Raw genomic sequence first — 27,733 nt, 5'->3', positions numbered from 1 at the left:
AATGCAGCTAAGATGAATACATCTAAATATTCAGTCAAGTAATGAATGAATGCATGTGTTAATGAAACAATTAGACTATATTTTATTTACTGACAACAACAGAAGACATGAATAAATGAGTAAAAGAATAAATACAAGTCAACAACAGATGAAACAAAGCTTTATTCAAACACTGTTCTGTTTCTGAAAGTGTACAGACGGTGACCCCACATCTGTCCATCAGGTCCTGAATCTGATCATGATGAGAGAGAGACATCGAGTCCTGTCTGAGAGCACAGAGAGGATGAGGAAGACCATGATGAAGATCCTGAACACGAGCAGGAGAACATGTGCAGGACGATCTGAATCTGATCATGATGAGAGAGAGACATCGAGTCCTGTCTGAGAGCACAGAGAGGATGAGGAAGACCATGATGAAGACCCTGAACACGAGCAGGAGAACATGTGCAGGACGATCTGAATCTGATCATGATGAGAGAGAGACATCGAGTCCTGTCTGAGAGCACAGAGAGGATGAGGAAGACCAGGATGAAGATCCTGAACACGAGCAGGAGAACATGTGCAGGACGATCTGAATCTGATCATGATGAGAGAGAGACATCGAGTCCTGTCTGAGAGCACAGAGAGGATGAGGAAGACCATGATGAAGACGCTGAACACGAGCAGGAGAACATGTGCAGGACGATCTGAATCTGATCATGATGAGAGAGAGACATCGAGTCCTGTCAAAGTCAAAGTCACCTTTATTTATATAGCGCTTTAAACAAAATAAATTGCGTCAAAGCAACTGAACAACATTCATTAGGGAAACAGTGTCAATAATGAAAAAATGATAGTTAAAGGCAGTTCATCATTGGATTCAGTTATGTCATCTCTGTTTCAGTTAAATAGTGTCTGTGCATTTATTTGCAATCAAGTCAACGATATCGCTGTAGATGAAGTGTCCCCAACTAAGCAAGCCAGAGGCGACAGCGGCAAGGAACCGAAACTCCATCGGTGACAGAATGGAGAAAAAAAAGCTTGGGAGAAACCAGGCTCAGTTGGGGGGCCAGTTCTCCTCTGACCAGACGAAACCAGTAGTTCAATTCCAGGCTGCAGCAAAGTCAGATTGTGCAGAAGAATCATCTGTTTCCTGTGGTCTTGTCCTGGTGGTCCTCTGAGACAAGGTCTTTACAGGGGATCTGTATCTGGGGCTCTAGTTGTCCTGGTCTCCGCTGTCTTTCAGGGATGTAGAGGTCCTTTCTAGGTGCTGATCCACCATCTGGGCTGGATACGTACTGGATCCGGGTGACTGCAGTGACCCTCTGATCTGGACACAGACTGGATCTGGTGGCCACGGTGACCTCGGAACAAGAGAGAAACAGACTAATATTAGCGTAGATGCCATTCTTCTAATGATGTAGCAAGTACATAGGGTGTTATGGGAAGTGTTTCCGGTTCCGGTTTACCTAATTAATGCAGCCTAAAAATCCTTTAACGGATTTGGATAATAAAAGCATATTAGTATGTTATGTGTAAGCCAGGTTAAAGAGATGGGTCTTTAATCTAGATTTAAACTGCAAGAGTGTGTCTGCCCCCCGAACAATGTTAGGTAGGTTATTCCAGAGTTTAGACGCCAAATAGGAAAAGGATCTGCCACCCGCAGTTGATTTTGATATTCTAGGTATTATCAAATTGCCTGAGTTTTGAGAACGTAGCGGACGTAGAGGATTATAATGTAAAAGGAGCTCATTCAAATACGGAGGTGCTAAACCATTCAGGGCTTTATAGGTAATAAGCAATATTTTAAAATCTATACGATGCTTGCTGGGAGCCAGTGCAGTGTTGACAGGACCGGGCTAATATGGTCATACTTCCTGCTTCTAGTAAGAACTCTTGCTGCTGCATTTTGGACTAGCTGTAGTTTATTTACTAAGCGTGCAGAACAACCACCCAATAAAGCATTACAATAATCTAACCTTGAGGTCATAAAAGCATGGATTAACATTTCTGCATTTGACATTGAGAGCATAGGCCGTAATTTAGATATATTTTTGAGATGGAAAAATGCAGTTTTACAAATGCTAGAAACGTGGCTTTCTAAGGAAAGATTGCAATCAAATAGCACACCTAGGTTCCTAACTGATGGCGAAGAATTGACAGAGCAACCATCAAGTCTTAGACAGTGTTCTAGTTTATTACAAGCAGAGTTTTTAGGTCCTATAATTAACACCTCTGTTTTTTCAGAATTTAGCAGTAAGAAATTACTTGTCATCCAGTTTTTTATATCGACTAAGCAATCCATTAGTTTTTCAAATTGGTGTGTTTCACCGGGCAGCAAAGAAATATAGAGCTGAGTATCATCAGCATAACAGTGAAAGCTAACACCATGTTTCCTGATGATATCTCCCAAGGGTAACATATAAAGCGTGAAGAGTAGCGGCCCTAGTACTGAGCCTTGAGGTACTCCATACTGCACTTGTGATCGATAGGATACATCTTCATTCACTGCTACGAACTGATGGCGATCATATAAGTACGATTTAAACCATGCTAATGCACTTCCACTGATGCCAACAAAGTGTTCAAGTCTATGCAAAAGAATGTTGTGGTCAATTGTGTCAAACGCAGCACTAAGATCCAATAAAACTAATAGAGAGATACACCCACGATCAGATGATAAGAGCAGATCATTTGTAACTCTAAGAAGAGCAGTCTCAGTACTATGATACGGTCTAAATCCTGACTGGAAATCCTCACATATACCACTTTTCTCTAAGAAGGAATATAATTGTGAGGATACCACCTTTTCTAGTATCTTGGACAGAAAAGGGAGATCCGAGATTGGTCTATAATTAACTAGTTCTTTGGGGTCAAGCTGTGGTTTTTTGATGAGAGGCTTAATAATAGCCAGTTTAAAGGTTTTGGCGACATATCCTAATGACAATGAGGAATTAATAATAGTCAGAAGAGGATCTATGACTTCTGGAAGCACCTCTTTTAGGAGCTTAGATGGTATAGGGTCTAACATACATGTTGTTGGTTTAGATGATTTAACAAGTTTATACAATTCTTCCTCTCCTATGGTAGAGAATGAGTGGAACTGTTCCTCAGGGGGTCTATAGTGCACTGTGTGATATGATACTGTAGCTGACGGCTGAATGGTTGCAATTTTATCTCTAATAGTATCGATTTTAGAAGTAAAATAGTTCATAAACTCATTACTGCTGTGGTGTTGGGAAATGTCAACACTTGTTTAGGCTTTATTTTTTCGTTAATTTAGCCACTGTATTGAATAAATACCTAGGGTTATGTTTTTCTTCTAAAAGAGAAGAAAAGTAATCAGATCTAGCAGTTTTTAATGCTTTTCTGTAGGATAGGTTACTTTCCTGCCAAGCAATACGAAATACCTCTAGTTTTGTTTTCCTCCAGCTGCGCTCCATTTTTCGGGCTGCTGTCTTTAGGGTGCGAGTATGCTCATTATACCATGGTGTCAAACTGTTTTCCTTAACCTTCCTTAAGCGTAAAGGAGCAACTTTATTTAAAGTGCTAGAAAAGAGAGAGTCCATAGTTTCTGTTACATCATCAAGTTGTTCTGAGGTTTTGGATATGCTAAGGAATTTGGATACATCAGGAAGATAACTTAAAAAGCAGTCTTTTGTGTTAGAAGTGATGGTTCTTCCATACTTGTAACAAGAAGTAGAATTTACAATTTTGGCTATATGAATTTTGCAAAGAACTAAATAATGATCTGAGATATCATCACTTGGCTGAATAATTTCAACACCATCAACATCAATTCCATGTGACAGTATTAAATCTAGAGTATGATTTCGACAATGAGTAGGTCCTGAAACGTGTTGTCTAACACCAATAGAGTTCAGAATGTCTATAAATGCTGATCCCAATGCATCTTTTTCATTATCAACATGGATATTAAAATCACCAACTATTAAAACTTTATCTGCAGCCAGAACTAACTCGGATGTAAAATCACCAAACTCTTTAATAAAGTCTGTATGGTGCCCTGGTGGCCTGTATACAGTAGCCAGTACAAACATAACAGGGGATTTATCATTAACATTTGTTTGTTTGGATAATGTTATATGAAGTACCATTACTTCAAACGAGTTATACTTGTAGCCTGCCCTCTGAGAAATCCTGAAAACGTTGTTATAAATTGAAGCAACACCTCCACCTTTGCCTTTTAGATGCGGCTCATGTTTATAACAGTAATCTTGGAGGGTGGACTCATTTAAAATGATGTAATCATCAGGTTTTAGCCAGGTTTCTGTCAAACAGAGTACATCTATATTATGATCAGTGATCATATTATTTACAAAAAGTGTTTTCGTAGAAAGGGATCTGATATTCAATAAGCCAAGCTTTATCATTTGTTTATCCATATTGCTTCTGTTTTTTATTTGTTGAACCTCAATTAAATGGTTAATCTTAACTTGGTTTGGACGTTTTTTGTTTTTTCTAGTTCGGGGAACAGACACAGTCTCTATAGTGTGATATCTAGGTGAAAAAGTCTCTATGTGCTGAGAATTAACTGACCTCTGTGACGGGAGGCAGCTAGCAGACGGTCGGTTTAGCCAGTCTGTCTGCTTCCTGACCTGGGCCCCAGTTAGTCAAGTATAAACACTAAGACTATTTGCCATATTTCTAGAGAGAAGAGTGGCGCCACCCCAGGAGGGATGAAGACCATCTCTTTTAAACAGGTCAGGTCTGCCCCAGAAGCTCGTCCAATTGTCTATGAAACCTATGTTATTCTGTGGGCACCACTTAGACATCCAGCCATTGAGTTATGACAATCTGCTATGCATCTCATCACCACGGTAAGCAGGGAGGGGACCAGAGCATGTTACAGTGTCTGACATCGTGCTTGCAAGTTCACACACCTCTTTAATGTTATTTTTAGTGATCTCCGACTGGCGAAGTCGAACATCATTAGTGCCGGCATGAATAACAATCTTACTGTATTTACGTTTAGCATTAGCCAGCACTTTTAAATTTGCCAAGATGTCAGGCGCTCTTGGCTCCCGGTAAACATTTGACTATGGTGGCTGGTGTCTCTATATTCACGTTCCGTACAATAGAATCACCAATAACTAGAGCACTTTCATCAGGTTTCTCAGTGGGTGCATCACTGAGTGGGGAGAACCTGTTTAATGTTTTGATCGGAACAGAAGAGCGGCGTTTTGACCCACGACTACGCAGTTTGGATGCGTGTCTCTAATTCTGAAATCTTCTCTGTCAGCCTAACTATTTCCCTACATTTATCACATGTGAATCCCTCATCAGCGACAGAGATAGATAAACTGTACATGTGGCAAGAGATGCAAGTAACAATGACGGGAGAAGCCATTACTCACTGTGCTTGATGAAATATTCTTGCTGCGGTTGTTTGATGAACTTGTGAAAAACTAGAGCGAGGGAGAGGAGAAAAGGAAACAGCGATAGGTTCGAATGACAGAAAGGAAGGAAATATTACATTACATGCAACTTATAAATTACTGTGGGTTTTTTAGACCATAAAAGCAGCCTCTGTAAAGATGCTATGTTCATATGAATTCTTTTGATAGTGTCAGATGAGACAGTCTGAGACAGTCCTGGGGCTTGTACAATATCATACAAGTGTTAAACTGAATTATTAAGACTGTGATGTGCGACTGTGTTTAGGGTTCATTTTTAAGACTTTGACCCTGTCCAAATACTTGCAGTCTTGGCCACTTGAGAGTGTGTGCACAAGACTGTTCTCAGTCTTAATAATGCCAAAGCGCAGCGTCCTTAACACACATTAAACCTCTCCAATACTGCTCCGGAGCGCTATTCAACGCTTAGTGTATCCCATCATGCATCATGTTTTGGAATAAATCGTCAGACTTTTTGCCGAGATCTTACAAGAGGTCACGGAAAGCTGTCCAATGTACAGTATGTGAAATATTGATAATACTAATTAGATATTAAAAATCACTGTAAACACTTAAGTGTGTCCCATAAGGCAATGGTTCCCAATCCTGATTCTGGAGAACCCCAACACCAGACATGGGGACTTGTGACTTGGACTCGAGTCGACTCGAGTCGCTATTTTTAGGACTTGTGACTTGACTTGACAAAAAATAAAATACTTGAGACTTGACTCGGACTTGGAAGTTAAAGACTCAGGACTTGACTTGACTTGAGACAGGATGACTTGAATGACTTGAGTGTTAATCACATCATGTTTTCAGTTTGAATATAAAATATATAAAATATTTTTAAAAATAAAATTGATTACTCAGCTGGAGCGCAGGCTGAGAATCGCGTTGTCATGACTGGACCAGGACACTATCATCAGTCATGCCCTCTCTACCTTACGCACACCACGGCCACTTAGATCAGATATCACATCACATCAACATCTCAGCTTGAGGGGTACCGAGGGTCATCGCTTTTGTCGTCAATAATTCGCGCCTAAAAACGCGTGGAAATCGCTAGGCGCGCCGCTTTCTCCTTGTTTCCCAAGCGCTCGGGCAGTTGCGCCCCTGAGGTGTCTGCTGTTGCTAAGCAACCATGACGCGCTCTCTCCATGAAGACGCGGGAATTTCAGCAAAGGATAAATGGATTTGCAGCACTAAAAATCGCTTGCAGTAGCTCTGCTACTAAATTTATTTAAAAATGGCAATCCATATACAGCTATGATCAACTGTTCCTTCATCTTGGCTGAGCTTTCAACGTTGTTACGGGAAAGGATGAAGCTGATTGGTTGGTTCTTGTCACATAACCAGCGGTGCGCTTGCGGCTCTCTGAAAAGTTGAGATGTTTTTAACTCGACGCGGTGCGGACGCGATTGGAAAAAACGAGCGTGTTGCACCGCGTGTGCGTCACGACCGCGTTGCTTCCATTATGAGCGCGCATACCGGTGGCGCATACATGGTGGGATAGGCCACATCGTACTCGGAGAGAGAGAGAGAGAGAGAGAGAGAGTGTGTGTGTGTGTGTGTGTTTGTGTGTGTGAGAGAGAGAGAGAGAGAGAGAGAGAGTGTGTGTGTGTGTGTGTGAGAGAGAGAGAGAAACACACTCGTGCTTCACCTGATGAAGGAAACCCAAACTGAGTCTGACTCCAATCACAACCCCAACATTCAGAAAATAATTGACAAAAATCTGAAGTATAATTATGATGAAAAATGAAAAAATGAATTTGAGCTCCAAACCAAACTCCAGTGTTATTCGGCCCTAAACAGAACCACAAAACTGGCAAATTACTTATCACTCAAGCAATTAAAAGAAAGACAAATCCTTTCAAAATATCGACTCCGTGATCATGATTTGGAAATAGAGATTGGTAGACATAAAAGATCCTGGCTACCGAGAGAAGAGAGACAGCAAACACTGTGAGCTGAATCAAACAGAGGATGAGAAACACTTCCCAAATACAGCACTACAAGAGAAACAATCTTCCCACAGTTTGAAGCTTTGAATCCTTCATTCTTGTCTCTAAATGACTCAGAGAAACTACTCTATATACTTGGAGAGAATGAGACGGCAGTCACAATAGCTGCTAAATATTTATACACCATACACACCATACGAAAGGGATAATTTATTATATTCAACTGTTTTATTTGATATTCTTAATTGTATATAATTACTATTATTAATATTAGAAATATTATCTGCTGCTGCTATTTTGATTGTATTGTATTTTATTGTAATCATATTTTATATTTTATTCTGTATCTAAATGCTTTGGCAATACTGTAACTCAAATGTCATGCCAATAAAGCAACTTGAACTTGAGAGAGAGGAGAAATGTAAGAAAGTTTAATGTTGTATGTAAACTGTGTTTGAGGGGAAGTTGTGGCCTAATGGTTAGAGAGTCGGACTCCCAATCAAAGGGTTGTGAGTTCGAGTCCCGGGCCGGCAGGAATTGTGGGTGGGGGGTGTGCATGTACAGTTCTCTCTCCATCTTCAATACCACGACTGAGGTGCCCTTGAGCAAGGTACTGAACCCCCAACTGCTCCCCGGGCGCCGCAACATAAATGGCTGCCCACTGCTCCGGGTGTGTGTTCACAGTGTGTGTGTGTGTTCACTGCTCTGGGTGTGTGTTCACAGTGTGTGTGTGTGTTCACTGCTCTGGGTGTGTGCTCACAGTGTGTGTGTGTGTGTGTGTGTGTGTGTGTGTGTTCACTGCTCTGTGTGTGTGCACTTCGGATGGGTTAAATGCAGAGCACAAATTCTGAGTATGGGTCACCATACTTGGCTGAATGTCATGTCAGTCGTGTTACAGAGAGAGAGAGAGAGAGAGAGAGGTGTTCAGAGAGGAGTCTGTTGGATGTTTAGCTGTTATTTGTTTTATGGACTCAATGTACATGAAAACATTTCAAACACTGTTGGCAGAAGTGAAAAATAAATAATTTTATGAAGTTACAATTTTGTTTGATTCCATGTTTACTGAACATGAGTATTTACGATGCAAATCCAAATTATTTTAATTTACTGACAGTTACTTATATCTTGTCTTTTAACTTTATTAAGATCAGATTCTGCAGGTAAAATTACAATAATAAGGTGACTTGACTTGACTTACTACAGGACTTGACTTGACTTGACATAACTTGTGACTTGACTTGACTTGCCCAAGAAAAAAATACTTGGGACTTACTTGAGACTTGAAGGTTAAGACTTGAGACTTACTTGAGACTTGCACATGTGTGACTTGGTCCCATCTCTGCCCAACAGAGATTTGTTGGTTTGAGATGTCTCCCTGATCAAACACACCTGATTCAGCTCATCAGCTCATCAGTGAAGTCTCCAACACCTCAAAAGTGTGTTTGTCAGATAAAAGAGACACCAAAACCGTGCAGTGTTGGGGATCTCCAGGACCAGGATTGGGAAACACAGTCATCAGGTCATGAAACGTTCGACACACTTGTGGTCATCATGCTCACTAGAACGCTTGGGCCAAATACAGGAAATACGTCAAATAAGTAATCATGTGGTCAAGTGCAAAGATGGCATGTGTGGGTATTTGGACACTGCAGCAGTTTAAGAAACAACAAATGCTGGACAAATAATAACAGCAGGAAATTTTGATAAAAGGGTAAAAATATCACAAACTTACTGCTGCAAATGTCTGCCTCTGCAGCTTTCTGTCTTCTCCATTTCTGAAGGAATACCTCTCCAGAAACACCACTGGGCTGACTGCTTCCTTCATGTCTTTTCATCTTAAAATAAAAATACAAATAATAAAAAAGGGGAGAGAAAATAAAATTGAATTATATACAGAATGTTAATAATGATCTGTGAGCAAAATATTTAAGATATAAACTGATATGAATTTTTTTTTATTTAATTATTTTTACATTAAAAGCATGGTACAGTACATATGATTACTGTGATATCTGTCATATAAAAGCACATAAAAACACTAACATTACAGTGATACAAACATAGTCTGGTGATTATTGTACCATTAATATACTATAGTAAAACTACAGTTACTGTGGTAAAAACATGGCAAATGTCCCGTTTACTGTGTTTTAACTTCAAATTTCATTTGTTACTATTGTAAGTGTCGTGATTACCATGATTTTACTACAGATACAACTTACATCATTGAACCTGAAATTAATATTAAACGTATGGAAGGTCTATGGCACGTCACGTGACCGATAGAGTTTAATCACACTAGTTAGCGGCTGTGTTCATTTAGTTAACACAATGAAACTCAAAGACAGCCGCGGATGACCGATATAATACAACGATTAAACATATGGCGCTCATCTGATTAATAAAGAAGACAGAATACATTTTATAACCGGCGTTATAAAAGGGCGTATTTACAACTACTCACCCAAACTGTGGAACTGATGGCAAGTATCGTGATGTGTGCCGAATGAGACTTCTTGAACGTGAATTCATAACGATAAACATCTCGTGTCCTCGCGGCCGAATATTAACGCAGAAAGTTATCCACTGAAAGCAATGAAGGCAAATTTTCGTAAGGGATTGAATATAATAATACGAAATAAATGTTTTAAAAGATTACAACATCATCAGGGAGTGAGATTATTTGATGGTGATGTAAGCCGTGCAGGTGACAGGACTAATGACAGTAGTGTAGTCTATCCGTGGTACCCATCTGTTTATCAGTCATATACAGCTTCAGTTCAGGTTTTTTTTTTTTTTACTTATTAGAGGTACAGAACGCCACACAGCAACTTTTTGGCACTACACCAAGCAAAAATCAAAAAGTAAAATAAGTGACGTCACATTCAGCCAAGTATGGTGACCCTTACTCAGAATTCATGCTCTGCATTTAACCCATCCAAAAGTGCGCGCGCACACACGGAGCAGCGGGCAGCCATTCATGCTGTGGTGCCCGGGGAGCAGTTGGGGGTTCAAGGCCTTGCTCAAGGGCACCTAAGTCGTGGTATCGCCAACCCGGGACCCTAGCCCTAGGGTCAGGAGTCATACTCTCTAATCACTAGGCCGCGACTTCCCCCAAAGATCAAGCGCCATATAAGGTCTCGGCGCGTTAATTCGAATGGTTTGTTTTCCCCCACTGCATAAACAGATATGACGTTTTTGTGAGCGTTCCCACCAATGGCGAACAAGTCACTACAGCATTTTTAAGGTGGAACGGATAGCTCGGCGAATAAGGAACTGGCGATGGACTAGCTGGAGACAGCCTCGTGCAGCCCCACACATCCTCGTTGCAGAACCACAGGTTCGTCGGCGCAAGTTGCAGACCCCAGGTTCTTCGGCACTAGCGTTGCAGACCACAGGTTCGTCGGCGCAATCTTGTAAACGACAAATCCCTGGCGGTACAGTTGTGAAACATACATGCAGAACATTTATCATGTACGTTTTCGTTGTTGTTGTTTTTTTTTAATAGAGAGACAACTTTTGTGTTTTGTGTAATAGCAGTGTTTTTGTGTTTGTGTAAAACTAAAGCTAGTGAAGGATTGTCTGTCTCTGCTGTATGAACATTAATGTGGATACGATGATGATTATGATTATAATCTTACAGTGGGATTATTAATATAAATGTTCAGTTGTTCTACCATGATTACTCGGATCGCTGAAGGAAAAATAACTTCTAAAAGCTCTTGCTTGTGTATTGGGACTTTGGGTTTGACTGAATCTGGACCATTCTCAATCTGAGGATTAGATACACTTTAGTAATGTATAAAAATGTATTATTCAAAAATGTTAGTTCTTAATGTGAAAGATGAATGTTGACACCGTGTCTTCACTCGACGATTCATCAGTTCTTGCTGTTCAGGGAAGACCCCCCCCCCCCCAAAAAAAAACTCTGCCAAAACACTCAAAACGAGACCAAAACACATTCCGGGGGTAAATATCATGTTATTGGGGTCACTTCAACCCGAAGTAACAGAATTAAAGTAGCTCAATTCCGCTGAAAAACCGTGGACCTGGCAACACTTGACTTTACCAACACGTTTCCTGGTTTAACTGCACTCGTCCTCCATAGATATCCTTTACAAAAAAAACATTGTTTTACCACAAATACAACCAAATCATAAGTTCTGCACGAGTTTTATATTCTGTATGTCTAAATTTCCTAAACCACAGCATGTTTAGTGAGATTTAAGTTAAGATGTACAAATGTTGAAGTGAAGTGAAAGTGAATGTTTAGAGTTTGCTGTAACTCTTTCTAGAGTCTGTTTGTCTCATTCCATCATCTCTTGTGTTTCTCATCAGGGTGAATCTGCTGCTGCTGCTGGGTTTGATCACTTACAGCGCTCAGTTTAGTGAGTATTTGTGACTGATGATGGAAATCTACAATCATATTACAGAAATAACACACACTGCATCACTGGTGTATCTGTGCAGTTCATTCATTCATTAAACACTACAACTGCGCTCATATATCTGCTTCAGATTTATACTATATCTTGTCTCTTCTGATATCATTGACTACCTGTTGCCTTAATTTACACACAAACACACGTATACATATGCACATATACACACACACACACACATATATACATATATATATATACAAACACACACACACATATATGCACATATACACACACAGACACATATATAAGCACATATACACACACACACACACAGACACATATATATGCACATATACACACACACACACATATATATATTATGCACATATACACACACACATATACACACACACGCGCACACATATAAATGCACATATACACACACACACATATATATATATATTATGCACATATACACACACACATATACACACACACGCGCACACACACACAGGCACATATATAAGCACATATACACACACACACACACACATATAAATGCACATATACACACACGTACACACACACACATACTCACACATATATATGCACATATACACACACACACACACACGTATATATGCACATATACTCACATATACACACGTGCACAAACACACACATACACACGCATATATATGCACATATACACACACACACAGACACATATATATGCACATATACACACACACACACAGACACACACATTTATATATTATGCACGTATACACACACACGCACACGTGCACACACGCGGACACAAGGCACACACAGACACATATATATGCACATATACACACACACACACACACACATATATATGCACATATACACACACACACACAGACACGCACAAATATATATACACACACAAACACACACACACGCACAAATATATGCACATATACACACACACACACACACACATATATATGCACATATACACACACACACACAGACACGCACAAATATATATACACACACACACACACATATATATGCACATATACACACACACATATATATAAGCACATATACACACGCACACACATATAGAAGCACATATACACACACACACACATATATATAAGCACATATACACACGCACACACATATAGAAGCACATATATACACACACACACATATATATGCACATATACACACACACACACACATATATATATAAGCACATATACACACGCACACACATATAGAAGCACATATACACACACACACACATATATATAAGCACATATACACACACACACATATATATGCACATATACACACACACACACACATATATATATAAGCACATATACACACGCACACACATATAGAAGCACATATACACACACACACACATATATATAAGCACATATACACACACACACATATATATAAGCACATATACACACGCACACACATATAGAAGCACATATACACACACACAAACACACACACACACACACACATATATATGCACATATACACACACACACACACACATATATATAAGCACATATACACACGCACACACATATAGAAGCACATATACACACACACAAACACACACACACACACACATATATATGCACATATACACACACACACACACACATATATATAAGCACATATACACACACACACACATATAGAAGCACATATACACACACACACACACATATATATAAGCACATATACACACGCACACACATATAGAAGCACATATACACACACACAAACACACACACACACACATATATATGCACATATACACACACACACACATATATATAAGCACATATACACCCGCACACACATATAGAAGCACATATACACACACACACACGCACACATATATTCTGTTGACTAAAATAACTACTAGAATATTTTATGACCTTCATGACAGAGAAAAGAGAGAAACAACATTTATTTTTATATTTATACTTTGTATTGAACTTTGTATTGTATTAAATTAATATTCTTATTGTCTTTATTTGCAGAAACCTCCACTATATCTGTGTCAGGAGAAAACAGAGGAAACGTCACACTCAAATGTGAACATGAGGACAGTAATATTGTTCAGATTAAGTTATTCACTCCGTCAGAAATCATATCTGTGTGTCAGACTGAAGAATGTCGAGTGTTTAAAGAAGGAAACTGTGACGTCGTCATCAAGAATCTGATCTTCAGTGACGCTGGGAAATACACTTTGAGAATCTATTACAATAATGATCAGACAGAGCTGAAGCCAAATAATGATCAGATAGTGCCGAAGGAACGAAAGCAGTGGACGTAGCATCTTCATATTCATGGTGAAGACTAAACTGATCAAACATCAGCATCTGCTTCTTTAAATGATTACATTTGGTCACCAATCATAAATCTGTGTTTATGGTCTTGATTGATTGACAGCATTATAATAATGATTAATATCTTTCTGTTTCTCCTCAGATGAGATTTCTGTGAAAACAGGCGAGGAGCTAAAGATGTCTGTTCTGGTGTTTAATGCTGATAAAGTGAAGACAAACTCTAGTGGAGAGTGGAAGGAGGTTTGGACGAGAGATCACGGGGTTCAGAGCGACCGAATGAATGATGATACTGATGGAAATCTGATCATTAGTAACTTTACAGCCAGAGACACAGGATCATACAGAGTTCTGGAGCCTTCAGGAGAAACCTTGATCACAGTCACAGTCAGAGGTGAGAGAAGCTCAGTGATGTGTAGAAATATTATCTTTAAACAGCAAATTCAGACTAAACTGTGAGACTAACCTTTCAATATTCTGTACAGAATCAAAGGAAAAACTGGAGCACACTGTTGACACTAAATATGATCGTGAGTGAAACAGGAGGCATTGAGAGCTTCACAATGCAATTGTTTGAATGCAGCTGAATTGTTGACTACCATGGACTCGTTTAATTTTGTACAGCACGTTTCTGCCCCCACCCATAAAAAAGGCCACACATTAGATTTGGTCTTCTCTTGTGGCCTAACCATTGATAAACTGAGTGTGGAGGATTTTCTAATTAGTGTTAAAGTTCCCATAATCACTGTGTGTTCTACTGAATTTTCAATGGTGTTGTCTTGGTCGTCCTTCACTCCTGTCAGCCTACAGGAGGTGAAGACCTTAATAGGAAATATGAAACCGTCTTCAAGCCCTGCTGATATTGTCCCAACACCTCTATTGTTGAAAATGTTTGATATTGTTGGCCCCTGTATGGTAAAAATAATTAACCTGTCACTTGCATCTGGCTCAGTCCCCAACTACTTCAAACACGCTGTGGTAAACCCGATCCTTAAAAAGCCGAATCTTGACCCCTCAGAACCTCATAACTATAGGCCCATATCAAAACTTCCATTTATTTCAAAAATTTTGGAAAAAGTGGTGGCAAGCCAGCTGACCTCCTTTATGGAGCAGCACAACTTGTTTGTTATTTTTCAATCTGGTTTTAGAAAATTGCACTCCACTGAAACAGCTCTTATTAAAGTCTCTAGTGATGTGATGATGGCAGCGGACACTGGCCGCTACACTGTACTTGTACTTCTCGATTTGACTTCCGCTTTTGACACGGTAGATCACAGTATACTGATCAAACGGCTTCACAATGAGATGGGACTATCTGGATCTGTCCTCCAGTGGTTCTCTTCCTATATTCATGACAGAACCTTTAATGTCGCTATAAACAATGTACAGTCAGATGTGACCAATTTGACCTGCGGAGTGGCACAAGGGTCAGTTTTGGGCCCTATTTTGTTTTTACTGTACATTTTGCCACTTGGTCATATTATGGGTTGTTTTAAGGATGTTTCATATCATCTCTATGCCGACGATGTCCAGTTGTACTGTTCTTTCAATGATGCTGAGTTCCATCGTTTATCACTGTTTTTAGAGTGTGTGTCCTCCATTAAAGACTGGCTGGCCTCTAACTTTCTGCAGATAAATGCAAGTAAAACTGAAACACTGATCTTTGCTCCAGACCACAAGATCCCGCTGATCAAACAGCACCTTGGCTCTCTTGGCTCTTCTGTTAAATCCAGTCTCAGAAACCTGGGGGTTGTGTTTGACCAGGCCATGTCTTTGGAGATACACTCAAAACAGCTTGTCCGAAACTGCTTTTATCACCTTAGGAATATCTCTAAAATACGCAAAATGTTGTCAAAGAAGGATCTGGAAATTATTATTCATGCTTTTATATCAACTAGACTTGATTATTGCAACTCTGTTTTTACCTTCTTGAATAAGTCAGCCTTGAACAAACTGCAAATGGTTCAAAATTCTGCTGCTAGACTTCTAACTGGTGCCCCCAGAAGGTCTCATATCACTCCCGTTTTATTAGCTCTCCATTGGCTCCCTGTAAAATTCAGGATTGATTTTAAGATTTTAGTGTTGACTTATAGGGCATTAAACAGTCAGGCCCCACAATACATCAAGGACCTTTTGACCCCGTACTCCTCAAGCCGCACTCTTCGGTCCTCTGGCCAGAACCTGCTTATGGTCCCAAAAACTCGCTATAAGACCCGAGGGGACCTGTCTTTTCAGTCTGTTGCCCCCAGACTGTGGAATGCCCTGCCTCTGTCTCTGCGTCTGGCAGACTCTGTTGTCTCTTTTAAAAAAGATTTGAAGACTTGTTTATTTAAGAAAGCTTTTGGTTGATGGGTTTTTTCAGTAGTGTTACTTTGATTTGACTTATGTATATACATTTTTATTGTTTTGTTCTACTTTTCTTGTGTACAGCACTTTGTGATTTTATCTGTGAAAAGCGCTTTAGAAATAAACTTTACTTACTTACTTACAAATCTGTTAAAGAGTGAATGTGAAACTAAAAGAAGTGCTCTGTCTCTACTTTTCTCTTCAGCTGTCGTCTCTTGGATTGCACTGACTGTGGTTGTGCTTCTGCTGGCTCTGATTCTGACTGCTGTCACGTTACACAAGCGTCTGCTCAGAGGTGACCTGCGGTGTCTCTCGAGGAGGACAAGAGCCCCAGAAGCACTGAGGGCCCATAATGATGTCTGCTGAGGGCCCCACAGACTCTGATTAAACTGGAGAGGTGTGCAGGACATTAGTGACCTCACTGCTGAACACTGAACTCACCAACACTTCAACAGATGTGTAAAGAAGCAGAAACATCAGTAGAAACGGTTAGAAACAATATGTGTTCAAGAACTGGCTTCAAATATCAGACGTGTGTGAATCCCTCAGACTCGATGAAATCAAAGTCTGAAACTAAAGAAATCATGTGTTCATCACACAGTTCAGGATTTTCTGGTAAATCTGTCAGATCTGAGCAAAGTCTAGCAGCACACACTGACTGAAGGAAAATAACTTCATCTCAACATTATGACATTTATTCAGCTCTTATTTGTCATTTGTCCTCAGAGTCAACAGATCTGCAGAAGATTCTCTCAACATATTTCTGCAGTATGTTTTTAATTTTAGTGTTTATGCACATTTGGGCTGGGGCCTATCTCTGTTTGTTAACTGTATCTGCATTTACTATTAGACAGTGTGCATGTAAATATGTATATTTTTACAGTTTCTATTTAAATCTATATGTTTTAAAGTTTTTTTGTTTAATAGAGAATTCACATTATTCTTGGTAAATCTGCTTTGAAACAGTATTTATTGGGAAAAACTATATTAAAAAAAGCATTTTTAAGACAGATTTTTGTAGTTCTTGTTTTATTGGTTTGTATGAATTAAAGCTGATAGAGCACACATCTTCAGCTCAATCTGTTTTGACAGAATAACCAGCAGAGGACAATAAACACCTCGAGACTCAACCATTTTCTCTCTGAAAGCTCTCAGCTGTGTGTGAATTATACTTTCACTTTCGTTTTTACTTCAATCTCTAAACGCTGTGGTTTATGAAATTTAGACAGACAGAATATAAAACTCACGCAGAACTTTAACAATGTAAGTTTTTATCCTTCTGCCTATAAAGCTTTTGTTTTTGTGTTATTATACTAATACTTGTGTTTTATTTGGGGAAAGAGTTGCCTGCTAATAATGCTAAGGATATGTGTGTTTATCATTATGATGATGATTTTTATTAGTGAATTATTCATGTAATTCTTCACTGTTTACTGATTGTAATCAAATGATTTGTTGGTAGCAGGTTACTGAATTGGAGATTTGTGTTTAAGATCATGTGGAGGAAGATTACACTGAACGCTCAGCGTCATTTATGTTTATTAATTGTAAAAAAGTTTGATTGGGAAATACTACTGGCATATCTAGTATTATATGTATCTATATTCAGAAGCAAACACATTGCATCTCTGTTATCAGAAAGTTAAGAGACATTAATTCACGCTTATTAATATTCAAATGAAGGCCTGAAACTTGAGAGAAGATATGGATAATATTAATAGCTTTCCCATGCATCTTTAAAAAAAAATTAGTGGCATGCTATTGGTCAAACAAGCTTACAATCATTATGAAAACAACAGGTGAACAACACAAACACCGCACATTTCAGGCTTTTTAAAAATCTTGGCTGAAAAAAAAAACATGAAATGTTCTCATTATTAAATGAATAGTTAGGGTTTTGATTGTAGCCTACTTGTTTTGTTTACAAACATGAAACTGATGAAGCGGAGCAGAGCTCAAAGATGAAAGCGTTCTGCGGCTGTCACGTGACCTGTGAACCCAAGCTGTGTGACGTCACTGACACCAGACTCAAAACACTCAGCACATCGAACAGTTTTGCTGATTGTAAGCTCCATTCTCTGTCAACAGCTAACATTGGCGAGAAAAAAAATGTTTGTGTTCTTTTGTAAAGAAGATACAAAATGAAATGCAATGAAAAATAACGTAGGAATTAAACATTCTATTTGTGTGTGAAGACACAAGTCTGATGCAAGTAAAATATATACAGTGATGACCTTATTTTGCAGAGTGTGTTTGTGAGATCAGCACCTTGGCTGGTTTAAACCGGTCATGGATAAATAGATATAACACTAGAGTTTCCAGTAGATGGCAGCAAGTCTGCACCTTATTGTGATTGTAGTATAACCATAGACTATAAAAACAGGTTTAAACCTGTCATGGATTAATAAAGTCTCCAGTAGATGGCAGCAAGTTATAATATCTGCACAAAGGACACATCGATCAGCTGCTTGATCTCTTCTTTAGAGAAAACTGTTGATTTTACACTTGAACAAGTATTATTATTAGAAATTAAGATTACCCCAGAACGCATTTCTAGCCCACCCCAACACTTATCAACAATAATAATCATAAATGGTGACTAATAATTATATATTTTTTTATTTATCTTTTTTCATATGCCGTATGACTTCACACTGGACAAATGCAGCTAAGATGAATACATCTAAATATTCAGTCAAGTAATGAATGAATGCATGTGTTAATGAAACAATTAGACTATATTTTATTTACTGACAACAACAGAAGACATGAATAAATGAGTAAAAGAATAAATACAAGTCAACAACAGATAAAACAAAGCTTTATTCAAACACTGTTCTGTTTCTGAAAGTGTACAGACGGTGACCCCACATCTGTCCATCAGGTCCTGAATCTGATCATGATGAGAGAGAGACATCGAGTCCTGTCTGAGAGCACAGAGAGGATGAGGAGGACCAGGATGAAGACCCTGAACACGAGCAGGAGAACATGTGCAGGACGATCTGAATCTGATCATGATGAGAGAGACATCGAGTCCTGTCTGAGTGAACAAAGAGGATGAGGAGGACCATGATGAAGATCCTGAACACGAGCAGGAGAACATGTGCAGGACGATCTGAATCTGATCATGATGAGAGAGAGACATCGAGTCCTGTCTGAGTGAACAGAGAGGATGAGGAAGACCAGGATGAAGATCCTGAACACGAGCAGGAGAACATGTGCAGGACGATCTGAATCTGATCATGATGAGAGAGAGACATCGAGTCCTGTCTGAGAGCACAGAGAGGATGAGGAGGACCAGGATGAAGATCCTGAACACGAGCAGGAGAACATGTGCAGGACGATCTGAATCTGATCATGATGAGAGAGAGACATCGAGTCCTGTCTGAGTGAACAGAGAGGATGAGGAAGACCATGATGAAGATCCTGAACACGAGCAGGAGAACATGTGCAGGACGATCTGAATCTGATCATGATGAGAGAGAGACATCGAGTCCTGTCTGAGAGCACAGAGAGGATGAGGAAGACCATGATGAAGACCCTGAACACGAGCAGGAGAACATGTGCAGGACGATCTGAATCTGATCATGATGAGAGAGAGACATCGAGTCCTGTCTGAGTGAACAGAGAGGATGAGGAGGACCATGATGAAGATCCTGAACACGAGCAGGAGAACATGTGCAGGACGATCTGAATCTGATCATGATGAGAGAGAGACATCGAGTCCTGTCTGAGAGCACAGAGAAGATGAGGAGGACCATGATGAAGATCCTGAACACGAGCAGGAGAACATGTGCAGGACGATCTGAATCTGATCATGATGAGAGAGAGACATCGAGTCCTGTCTGAGAGCACAGAGAGGATGAGGAAGACCATGATGAAGACCCTGAACACGAGCAGGAGAACATGTGCAGGACGATCTGAATCTGATCATGATGAGAGAGAGACATCGAGTCCTGTCTGAGTGAACAGAGAGGATGAGGAGGACCAGGATGAAGATCCTGAACACGAGCAGGAGAACATGTGCAGGACGATCTGAATCTGATCATGATGAGAGAGAGACATCGAGTCCTGTCTGAGAGCACAGAGAAGATGAGGAGGACCAGGATGAAGACCCTGAACACGAGCAGGAGAACATGTGCAGGACGATCTCAATCTGATCATGATGAGAGAGAGACATCGAGTCCTGTCTGAGAGCACAGAGAGGATGAGGAAGACCAGGATGAAGACCCTGAACACGAGCAGGAGAACATGTGCTGCTGTGTCTGCTCTCCATGAGCACACGACCTGTGAAACACTTACACTGAGTGAAACACTTTATATCTCATGCTGTCAGTATTATATTTATTGCTGAATTTAATTTCATATTTACAGCTGCATGTTAATTTGCTAAAGCTTCATTACTTCTGTGCTGTAGTGAAGTGGACTGGTCAGCAGAAGGTTGCTGGATCAATCTCTGCAGTCGTCTCCACCAGATACACACGTCTGAATCTCACGAGAACTAGTGTAAATCTACTGCTCTTGAGGATTCAAACATCATTCACTCCCCTACTGCTCTCTGCAGACTATATAGTAGGGAAGTATGCCATTTCAGACGCAGCCATTGTCTTATGAACGGATCACTGAATCATTGACTCAAAAGATTCATTCAGTTACAAAATACTCCGTGCTGTTCGGAGACGCACGATTGGTCTTACTTTGGCTTTGTTAAAAGTGTTTTCTTGCCGAAACAGAGACAGACAGCATTGTGACTATAACACACTTACACTGTAATACTAGTGTATCTTTTGTTGAGCTATTGTATAAAATCAATTCATTTGCAATCATGCTGACATTCAGGAAAGCAACACCAGACATTACTTTACTATTATGACATAAATATTAAAAACAAAATGTCTTAAAGGGCATTTTTGCCTCATATCTTGAATTATATTGTAATCTGATATCCTTCATCCGACACTTTTTTTTTGCAAAGTTATAAAATGTAAGTTCGCACATTAAATCAACAGTTAGGATATTACTTCATGATAAATATTGCACACTCCTGACTCATTTACTTTCTCCATCCGAAGCTGTCCCGTGTGTCACAGTATCATGTAATATTAGCCACGAGCTGTGATTAAACAAACCTGTCAGCGTTGAGATAAAACCTTTTTTCCATTTCTCCTTAAATAGCCTGTCAGCCCTTCCGGGTCAAATGTCTTCTTTTGGACATGTTTAAAATCACCAGAAAATTGCCACCAAGCATCAGTTACAGCGGTCGGCACATCTCTAATCTAAGACTATGTGCAATATTACTACAGAAGAAAGCAGAATCACTCCAGGAGAGATGAAGACCATCTCAGGTCAGGTCTGCTCAAAAGCTCGTCCAGTTGTCTATGAAACCAGTGTCATTCTGCTGGCACCAATTAAGAAACATCAATCTATAATCTGAATCTCTGTTTTATGAACTGGTATATGTTTTATATATGTTCAGTGTAATCCTCAAACACAAATCTCCAATTCAGTAACCTGCTAGCAACAAATGCAAAAAGATTAAAACTTACATTGTAAAAGTTCTGCATGAGTTTTATATTCTGTCAGAGCTTTCCGAGAGAAAATGATTGATTCTCAAGGTGTTTCCTCTGCTGGTTATTAACAGAACATTACTTTTATTGTGAAGGAATCTCTTGTCTCTCTGACATCTTCATGAATCTGATCTCAGATCAGCTGTTAGAGCTGCACGAGTCACGTGACTGATCTCAAACATCCAGACTAGTCCTGGACTAAAATGTAAGTCTGAGCTGTTTCAGCTAAGGTTAAATGTCCTAATTGAATATGGCACACAGGCGTTCATCTTCAGTTCTCTCTTCACAGCAGTTCAGTCAGTGTACTGTTTGAGTAAATGAATTACTCCGGGATATTGGTTTGTTTGAACTCAGAGGGAGTGTCAGCCACATTAAACAAGTTAACAGTTTAAGTCATTTGTGGATTAATGCGTATTAGAGATGCGAACCGTTTAAAACGATTCAGTTCGATTTGGTGAACTGGTTCAAAAAGATCCGGTTACATCGAGTGATTCGAGATGAAACTGCTTTGTTTTGAACTCTCTCACAACAGACACGGAAGAGAAGACAATGATGAATAAAGTCATAGTTTCTGCTATTTTTGGAACAAAATGTATTTTTGATGATTCAAAAAATTCTAACTGACCCTCTGATGTCACATGGACTACTTTGATGATGCTGATTTTTAGAGAAAAACTGAAATGGCACTCTTCGTGTGTTATTGATTAACTACATAAAATGATATAAATATATACATTTTCTAACCCCCATATCTTGAATTTTGTGATCATTCACATGCATTCATAAATGCATTTGAATACACCGAATAATGCAGTGAAAGAACGCACTCAAAATGCACACGCGCCACGCACACTAGTATGACTTCATCATGTAACTTTACATTAGCCTAGATGCTTGCACTTTTTAGGTACGATTTGTTTAGTTTTTGAATATACTTGATACTGTTAAAAGGCACATCATTAAAACAAAAAATACGATTTCACATATTACACATAAACACGCGTGGAAAACGTAATTAGAACTAGCTACCAAATTAGTTAAAAATGCAGCTATGATTCGCGAACCCCAAACTGACTCAAATGATTCGCAAACCAGCTCCGAACTCCCGAGATGACTCAAATGATTCAAGCTCCGAACTCCCGAACTGACTCAAATGATTTGCGAACCCGCTTTGAACTCCCGAACTGACTTAAATGAGTCGCGAACCCGCTACGAACTCCCGAACTGATTCAAATGATTCGCGATCCCGCTCCGAACTCCCGAACTGACTTAAATGATTCGCGAACCACAAACTGACTAAAATGATTCGCCAACCTGCTCCAAACCAGAGCCCGTCTACGGAGAGCCTTGGCACTCCCTATTCAGCCCCATTGTATTGATTTTGGTTGCAGTTCCATTAGAATTCCACTGGGGGTGATCGCGAGCGAGTGCAGACTGAATGGGAGTCAATGGGGCTATACGGCTAAATGTGTCTCTTTCACCCGATTGCCGTTGAGAATTCTCAGATTTTATTATAGGCTTTGCAAGTTCAACATAGGTTATAGGTCGAAAGTTGAATGAACCAGTACTTATGTCCTTTCGATTTCTTACAGGTGGGGCCGTTGTTGGCCGGAACAAGCTAGCATTCTGCTAATGAATGCTGATTGGTCAGTGACGGACTTGCGACTGATTACGACCACAGACCCCGCTTGATGGCACCTGAAGCTAAAGCAGAATCAGAAGAAAGAGCTCGAGCCCGTCTGAGAATGTTCAGAGAATGTCTAATGTAGTCGGGCTCTGGAATGTCTGACATTATCTTAATGAGGACTTTCTGTCGAAGTTAATTTTTGTGTACTGTATTTATATTTTGCTGCGGGCAATTTTATTTTCATATCATTATAAATGTATTGTAAAAAGTATATGGGAATAAATGTAATTTAAATGTTTTTTCTATTCTTGTGTTCAATGTGTTTATATACATGGTAAGGTTATGGTATGACAACCTTAAATAATCCAGTCAATATCCCGCTCAAGAACATTTCAATGATCATAGCATAAATTAGAAATAAAGAAAATGCCTCGTAGATGTGCAGCAATGCATTGTTCCAACAGTGGGAATGGACTGTCATTCTTTTCATTCCCCAAGGACAAAAAAAGGTAATGTTCTTTCTTGCTCCTGTATAAATGGTCATATGATACCGGCACCTGGGCGGGAATGTTGGCAAAAACTGGAGCGCGGGTAAAATCGCGCATGACCAGAGAATGTCTAATAGGAGCCCGCGCTGCCAGAGCCTGTCTATTGGACTTTCTCTGGCGCTTCCAAGTGGTTAGGTGTCGAACACTTAACGTAACTTAACCAATTGTTCCATACAGATCGTTTGTTTACGATTTAACAACTTCAGCATCTGCTTAGACTGTATCAGTGGTGTGCACAGACCTCCGGGCCAGGGGCGGAAGAACCAAAAGGAGCACAAAAAACATCGATTTTCTTTTTAAATAAATCACCTGTATTTAAAGCAGTACCCGTCTGTCTGTTGTGTTTTTATATTTTTTAATGACTTTCTCACAATTATTTGGAATATCTCGCTCGATGGAGTGCAGCAGTAGGTCAGATAGCCTCTCATTACCAATGAAAAGATGTTGATACAATTAGAATGCATAACATATACAAAAGTACGTAAATAATATTACTACTAAATATTACTTTACCAAACAAAACAGATAATCAAGTAGGTAATTGAGGAATTCATGTTCAGCTATGTTGATGTTATAAATGTTATGTATGTGTTCATTAGTTAAATTTGACAACATAATTTGTTGTTAGCCGTTGAAATTGAATTTGAATTAACCATCAGCCCTGCAACACATTATAAGCTACAAATTTGTTAAATGAGGAACATGGTCTAGGCTACATGACCTCCTAATAGACAGACAGATAATCACATTGAAACAGTAATTACACAAAACATGGCAACAGGCTAGTTTATTCACAGTTTAGGAAATACAAATAAAAGGCATCAAAACATTAAGATAAAGACCAGAAGATTAAAATCTATATAAAGAACATCTTATACTACATCTACAGTAAACTTCACAGCAAAAGAACTGTAAAAATGAGGGGTCTAACAACAAGAACACAACCAATAGTAAATTAGTAAATGAACAAACATGAAAAATGATAGGATACTATACTACAACAATACTGAACATTCAAACCCCTGGCGACGACAACTCGGTGCAGGAAACCAGGAGGAGAACGAGAACTTCCTGAGAGAAAAAAAATCAAACTTCAATTAATGCATCCATGTATTTTAGCTGTGAGCTCAGTAGGTATATCTTTGTCTAGAGAAAAATCAATATGGCAACATCCGTAAATTAATGATGTTAATATATAAGGTTATTTTACCTTCACCATTGCCGCCATAAATTGGCTAACGTTAGGCTACATAACAGATAGCTAACTGTTGGCTGGCTGTCGAAGAAAATATGATTTCTTCGACAGCCAGCCGAAGAAATCAAAGTCGCTGCCATTACCATTGTAAGTAATATACATATGTAAAATAAACCTCAAGTAGCAGCTGGTGTTATCGTCGATGCCACGAGTAAGCCATGAAGCGGAAGTCAGAAATTGCCGTAAAGCAGACCCTCTGGCAGTGTGAAAATATGTGACGTCATCACATTTTTGAACGCTTTTTTAGAGCAGATAAGTGAACTTAAAAATGCAATTTTCAGCTGAGTGTATTATCTTAGCCCCCCCCCTTTCGAATACAACATTTAAATTACTAGACAAAAAATTATATCCTGAGAAAAGTGGGTTTTGAGGGGTATTTCGCCATAGACCTCCATTCATTCTGCACTCGCTCGCGAGCGCCCCCGCATGGATAGAGACGTGTTACTGCAACCAATCCAGAACCCGGAAGTAAGCAGAGAGTGCCAATTCTCTTCCTATTAGACATTCTCTGTCCAAACTTCCAAACTGACTCAAATGATTCGCGAACCCGCTTTGAACTCCCGAACTGACTCAAATGATTCGCAATCCCCGAACTGACTCAAATGATTTGCGATCCCTCTCCGAACACCCAAACTGACTCAAATGATTCGCGATACCCAAACTGACTCAAATGATTCGCGATACCGCTCCGAGCTCCCGAACTGATTAAAATGATTCACGCTCCGTAGCCTACTCCCGAACTGACTCAAATGATTCGCGATCCCGAAACTGACTCAAATGATTCGCGAATCCGCTCCGAACTCCCGAACGGACTCAAATGATTCATGCTCCGAACTCCCGAACTGACTCAAATGATTCGCGAACCTGCTCCGAACTCCCAAACTGACTCAAATGATTCACAATCCGAAGTTCCCATCCAAATGTCAATGTCACCTTTATTTATATAGCGCTTTAAACAAAATACATTGCGTCAAAGCAACTGAACAACATTCATTAGGAAAACAGTGTCAATAATGCAAAAATGATAGTTAAAGGCAGTTCATCATTGGATTCAGTTATGTCATCTCTGTTCAGTTAAATAGTGTCTGTGCATTTATTTGCAATCAAGTCAACGATATCGCTGTAGATGAAGTGTCCCCAACTAAGCAAGCCAGAGGCGACAGCGGCAAGGAACCGAAACTCCATCGGTGACAGAATGGAGAAAAAAACCTTGGGAGAAACCAGGCTCAGTTGGGGGGCCAGTTCTCCTCTGACCAGACGAAACCAGTAGTTCAATTCCAGGCTGCAGCAAAGTCAGATTGTGCAGAAGAATCATCTGTTTCCTGTGGTCTTGTCCTGGTGCTCCTCTGAGACAAGGTCTTTACAGGGGATCTGTATCTGGGACTCTAGTTGTCCTGGTCTCCGCTGTCTTTCAGGGATGTAGAGGTCCTTTCTAGGTGCTGATCCACCATCTGGTCTGGATACGTACTGGATCCGGGTGACTGCAGTGACCCTCTGATCTGGACACAGACTGGATCTGGTGGCCACGGTGACCTCGGAACAAGAGAGAAACAGACAAATATTAGCGTAGATGCCATTCTTCTAATGATGTAGCAAGTACATAGGGTGTTATGGGAAGTGTTTCCAGTTCCGGTTTACCTAATTAATGCAGCCTAAAAATCCTTTAACGGATTTGGATAATAAAAGCATATTAGTATGTTATGTGTATGCCAGGTTAAAGAGATGGGTCTTTAATCTAGATTTAAACTGCAAGAGTGTGTCTGCCTCCCGAACAATGTTAGGTAGGTTATTCCAGAGTTTGGGCGCCAAATAGGAAAAGGATCTGCCGCCTGCAGTTGATTTTGATATTCTAGGTATTATCAAATTGCCTGAGTTTTGAGAACGTAGCGGACGTAGAGGATTATAATGTAAAAGGAGCTCATTCAAATACTGAGGTGCTAAACCATTCAGGGCTTTATAAGTAATAAGCAATATTTTAAAATCTATGCGATGCTTGATAGGGAGCCAGTGCAGTGTTGACAGGACCGGGCTAATATGGTCATACTTCCTGGTTCTAGTAAGAACTCTTGCTGCTGCATTTTGGACTAGCTGTAGTTTGTTTACTAAGCGTGCAGAACAACCACCCAATAAAGCATTACAATAATCTAACCTTGAGGTCATAAATGCATGGATTAACATTTCTGCATTTGACATTGAGAGCATAGGCCGTAATTTAGATATATTTTTGAGATGGAAAAATGCCGTTTTACAAATGCTAGAAATGTGACTTTCTAAGG

At 39.7% G+C, this 27,733-nt stretch overlaps 1 protein-coding gene and 1 long non-coding RNA gene across 2 annotated transcripts in view; one reads left to right on the top strand and one right to left on the bottom strand.

The window, feature by feature from the left end:
• The window catches only part of LOC132104829 (uncharacterized), a 163,301-nt gene that overhangs the window by 79,475 nt on the left and 56,093 nt on the right, over nucleotides 1–27,733 (bottom strand). The window lies entirely within an intron of this gene.
• LOC132104598 (uncharacterized) lies at nucleotides 10,771–13,940 on the top strand. The gene is made up of 3 exons (XR_009423551.1): nucleotides 10,771–10,831; nucleotides 11,696–11,745; nucleotides 13,809–13,940. It is a non-coding gene; the product is annotated as an uncharacterized LOC132104598 (long non-coding RNA).

This window comes from Carassius carassius, chromosome 25, assembly GCF_963082965.1.
Source record: "Carassius carassius chromosome 25, fCarCar2.1, whole genome shotgun sequence".
In the NCBI taxonomy this organism is placed as follows: Eukaryota; Metazoa; Chordata; class Actinopteri; order Cypriniformes; family Cyprinidae; genus Carassius; species Carassius carassius.
This window is presented reverse-complemented; position numbering and strand designations above follow the sequence as displayed.